Source organism: Primulina huaijiensis, chromosome 6 (assembly GCF_012295235.1).
Source record: "Primulina huaijiensis isolate GDHJ02 chromosome 6, ASM1229523v2, whole genome shotgun sequence".
NCBI classification, from domain to species: Eukaryota; Viridiplantae; Streptophyta; class Magnoliopsida; order Lamiales; family Gesneriaceae; genus Primulina; species Primulina huaijiensis.
This window is the reverse complement of record NC_133311.1, coordinates 11626442-11632146: the sequence shown is the minus strand read 5'-3', so window position 1 is coordinate 11632146 and position 5705 is coordinate 11626442.

Sequence of the window (5705 nt, the reverse complement as noted above, 5' to 3'; positions counted from 1 at the left end):
CTCACGTGGCTGGGAATGATGAAGCCGTGGCTGCTCAGTTCATCAATGGACTGAATCCTGAGATATTTACATTGGTAAATGTGGAGCGACCCCATAATTTTGCTGATGCCTTGAACAGAGCAAAGGGAGTTGAAACAAGCTTGATCCAACAGCGAGGAAGGTTGTATGTAGCTCAACCACATAAACAGCAACAATCTCCAGCTCACTTTGATAGTGGCAGTAGTAGCAGCAAAAAGAAAGATAAGCTGAAAGCTAAAGAGAAACAGTTTAAGAAATCGAGAAGTAGTTCATCTAGTTCCAGTGGCTCAAGACAGACCTATTATGTTAGGGTTATATAGGGGTTTATTGCAGAACTTGCGGAGGGAGACATCCCACAGAGCAACGCCAAGGAGTGTTTGGTAGTTGCCGTATCTGCAGACAGTCAGGACACTTCGCTAGAGTTTGTCCACAGCGAGGTTCCCAGGGATCCCACGGAGCAGAATCATCTGGATCAGTGGCACAGACTGATAGACGATCATCAGCTGTTCACTCTTTCCAGCCCCCACCGACTACTACTCTGTCACAGCCGAGGCCAGGAGGAAGCCAAACTGTTAGCCAACCTCCAAGACAGTATGCCGAGTGTTGCATGGACCGCGGAACAGGCCCAGGACACACCTGACGATGTAATTGCAGGTAATTGTTTTCTGTGTGGTTATCCTGCATATGTATTGATAGATACTAATGCATTCCATACAATTATCTTTGAACGAATTTCATTGATATATGCTTTACCTGTTGAATCCTTATCTATTGTAGTATGTATCTCTTCACTTTGGGGAAAGGCTTGATATCCGTGAATTCGGTTAAACATTGTATGTTACAGTATGACAGGCATGAGATTGAATTAGATTGAATTGTGCTTGGGTTGTCTGATTTTGACTGCATTATCGGTATTGATATGCAAATCAAGTACAGAGCTACCGTAGACTGTTTTCCGAAGATGGTGAGATTCAGACCTGAGATGGCTGATGAGTGGAAATTCTATGGTAAGGATTCTAGATCTAGAATTCCTTTGATATCTGCATTATCTATGACTCGATTATTACAGAAAAGAACAAAGAGATTCCTTGTGTATTCAGTAGATGTACTGAAATCGAGCCCTTCATTGGCAGATTTGCCAGTGGTATGTGAGTTTGCTGATGTTTTCCCAGATGAGATTCCGGGATTGCCTAAAGTCAGAGAGATCGACTTCAGCATTGAATTGATACCAGGTACAGTTCCTATTTCTAAAACACCATACATAGTGGCACCGATCGAATTGAAATATTTGAAAGAGCAGTTGAAAGATTTACTGGCCAAAGGTTACATCAGACTACGTGTTTCTCCTTAGGGTGCTCCAGCTATGTTTATGGGTTTGATGAACTGTTTGTTTCAGAAGTATGTATTGTGATGATTCGTGATTATTTGATCGATAACCTTCTGATATATTCAACAAATTTGATTTGTGTTAAGAACTCTGAGGGCTGAGAAACTGTATGCCAAGTTTTCGAAATGTGAGTTCTGGCTGAGACAGCAGATTTTGTCAGAGGCACAGTGTAGTCGATTTAGCATTCATCCTGGTGGCAGAAAGATGTACAATGATTTGAAAAGACAGTTTTGGTGGAAACAAATGAAAACAGATATCACAGAGTTTGTATCCAAATGTCTGAATTGCCAACAGGTAAAAAGGGAAAGAAAGAAACCAGGAGGTCTGTTGCAGAGCTTATCTATTCTTGAATGGAAATGGGATCACATTTCCATGGATTTTGTGACGAAGCTACCGCGTTCCTCCAGAGGTTGTGATGCGATTTGGGTCGTGATTGACAGATTGACCAAATCAGCATGCTTTATTCCGTACAAGATGACGTACAGACATGACCAGATGGCAGAGATATATGTCAGAGAAGTGGTCAGATTGTATGGAGTGCCGAAGTCGATTGTATCAGACCGTGATCCTCGGTTTACTTCGCACTTTGGGCACAGTTTGCAGCAGGCTCTAGGTACGAAGTGCTTCTGAGTACCGCATATCATCCTCAGACAGACGGACAGTCAGAGCGGACTATCCAGACATGAGAGGATATGCTTAGAGCTGTAGTGCTAGATTTTGGCACTAGTTGACAAGAATCTTTGGCACTTTGTGAATTTTGTACAACAACAACTATCAGACGAGTATAGAAATGGCACCATTTGAAGCGTTGTACGGTAAGAAGTACAGATCCCCTCTGTATTGGAATGATATTTTTGAGGTACCTGAGATTGGGCCTGATATGATTTGAGATATGACAGAGAAAGTAAAGCTGATTCGTCAGAGAATGAAAACAGCTCAGGATAGACAGGCCAAATATGCCAATGTTCGTCGTCGACAGTTGGTATTTGAGGCAGGGGACAGAGTATTTCTGACGATTTCTCCTTTCAGAGGCATTGTAAGATTTGGCAAGAAAGGAACGTTATATTGGGCCGTACGAGATTCTCGAGAAGATAAGAGATCGTGACGATCGACTCGCATTACCGCCTTCTTTATCTGGAATACATGATGTCTTTCATGTATCTTTATTGCGGAAGTATATTCCCGATGTTTCGCATATTCTTTAGCCAGACGAAGCAGAGCTTGACGAGACTCTGAGTTATTTTGAGAAGCCGATCCATATTCTCGATCGTAAAGAAAAGCAACTTAGAACGAAGACTATTCTGCTTGTGAAAGTTCAGTGGAATCGTCATGGCATTGAAGAAGCTACCTAAGAGACTGAATCCGACATGAGACAGAAATTCCCAGAGTTATTCCATTGATGTGAGTTTCCTGTTTAGCTTCTGTTATACATTTCTTATGGGATATGATTTGCCTGTCTGTGATTTCGGGGACGAAATTGTATCTTAGAGGAGGAGAAATGTAATGCTCGAGATTTGTATTCTGTTAATCCGAGATTATTGATTATGAAATGATGTGATTATAGCCGGACCATTTCGGTGGCACGATTCGAGATAGCATGGGATGTGTGATGTGCGAGGACAGAAGACCTCGCGCATATGCGCGACACGAGGCGCGCATATGCGCGAGTCAGGCAGAGAACCTCGCGCATATGCGTGAAGAAAGAGCGCGCATATGCGCGAGCAGGTGACAATGTCGGGTCCAGAGAATGTCGCGCATGTGTGCGGAGGTAGTGCGCATATGCGCGAACTGCCAAGAAGACACGCGCCGAGACAGAATGTCTCGCGCATTGGCGCCGCGGAGGGTCACGCATATGTGCGAGACGTGCTGCTTAAAGATGCAGCCACATGACTTGGACATGCATGATATATATATCAAATGAATTTCATTTCCTTCAGATTTGGCAGGAAGAAGAATCGAGAGAATCCATAGCTAAAGCTTTCTTTCACCTTAGAATTGTGATTTCGAAGGAACCGGTTATCAGAATTTCAATCCGAGTTTGGTACTGTGTTTCTCTCGTCAACGGCTTCACAAGGACGTAAGGTTTCGTATGTTTTGATATGATTTGGAAATATGATATTGAAGGAATCGGCTATAATTGATATATGGTGTTCTTAATATGGTAGACATCATATAATCGAAACCGGATTGAAGAACAGATACCGTATGAAATTGTTATGATTTTTCAGAGTTGAGTTGATTGAGATTATACGGATTTGATATCAGATTATGTTTGTCGATCGATTATAAGTTGAGATTGGCATTTATTGATATTTGTATTGCTGGGTATATTGAAATTGTGCAGTTATGCAGTTGAAACAGAATTAGATTAAGTTCTGATTATATCCAGTATTGATTTGAGTGGTATATGGATATTGTACTCCTTGATATTGTCATTGCCAGATTTAGTATTGACAGGCTTCGAATTCGAGACTTCGACTTCATCATATTGACAGAAAGAAAGGTATAAACCAATGTTGATCCGGGAGATAAGACTCGAGTTGGATTTGACTTGAGTTTCCCTAAATCACATACTTATTTGTATACCTTTGTATTCTTTGAATGTTTATGCTTATTCTATTGATTTATAGAAAAGCAAAGAAAAGAAGATAGATATCGAGAAAGAGTCATAGGCAGATGTGCCTAGTCATTGGCAGAAGTGCCAAGGCGGATGTGCCTTGTATTTGGCGGAGATGCCAAGTCTTCAGCGGATTTTCCAAGACACTGGATTTTTGGTATATCGATGTGCCTAGGAGTTGGAGTAGACCCTATTGCGGAGTATTCGATATAGAGTAGACCAAAGTCCAAAAATAGGGACGTATCGCCACCGCGAACGGGAGAGTAGGTGGGAGATTTGTTACGTTCTTATTCAAATTGGGATCCCTAGATTAGGAAGAGTCTAGTCAGAGAGAGAGTCAAAGAGTTTGATTTTACAGATTTGTATGGATTTCTGATTCGTAGATTTTAATTGATTTTACAGAGTTGTATTGATTTATGTTTCGTAGATTACGATTCATGTTTATAAATGTTTTATGCTTTCGTATCTGTATATATGAAATGCATGTATACATGGTTAATACTGGGAATATAATTCTCACCGGAGTTATCCGAATGTTGTTGTGTTTGTATGTGTGCATGACAAGAGGTGGGACAGGATCAGGGTCACGAAGAGGATGAGAGATTACAGTTAGCTTGGAGATTCGGACCCAGAAGTAAAATAGGCTTCAACACTTGATATATAGTAGTTGAACCCTAGTTTGATTTTAATGTACTTGTACAAGACTTGTACTTTTATGTTGATGTTTATATCAGATTGTGTCTATGATGTTTCCGCACTTGTATTTAAAAAAAAAAAATATTTAGACCCAAGTTTATTTAATTTATCCAATTATTCCCAAATATGATGAAGAAATGAATTAGCGTCCGGGTCCCCACAGTTGAATTTTTCAATAATACTACGTTTGGCCATTGTAGCTTCATCCCAAATGATTAATTTTGCAAACCTTATTAAAGGAGAAAATGTACTTTGTTTATTGATATTACAAGGCTTCGAGTCATTTTCATCTAGTGGGATTTTAAATCTCGAATGTGAAGTGCGCCCACCTTGAAGTAATGATGCTGCAACCCCTAAAGTGGCTGTAGCAAGGGCTATGTGCCCAGATGAGCGGATCGTAGCAAGGAGTGCTTTGTATAAAAAAGTTTTTCCAGTACCGCCCGGGCCATCCACGAAGAATACATTTGGCAAATTGTTGTTAACATGATACAAGATTCGATTGTAAGCAATTTTTTGTTCTTCATTTAATTTCTCAACAGCTAAAAGATCTTCCTCATGTGTAATTATGTCTCGTTCAATTTTTAATTCTTTGTCCAAGCTGTCACTGAACCCTAGAGTTACATTGGTGTCCGCAGAGAAGAAGTCCTCTAACCTCTTGCCCATCGATTGGAGATAGTAAGAAAGAATGTTTAAAACTTTATGTCTAATTATAAAGGAGTAAAAGTGTGGTTCTGCTCAAAATCTTGTGATAAGAAGCCTTCGAACTTTGACCACAAATGCATTGGATTTATAGGATTACAATAAACAAGGATGGTTGCAAATAGTTGACGTAATGCAGAAGGCATTAAGTAAGCAGTAGCTTCTTCCATACACATGTCAGAAGTGCTATCGTTCTCCATTAAACCCAACATCTGTGCAGCTTCTCTAAATGTAGTAAAAGTTCTTCCATTGATTGTTCTTAAGTCTCTAAAGGAAGTTGGTTTTCTA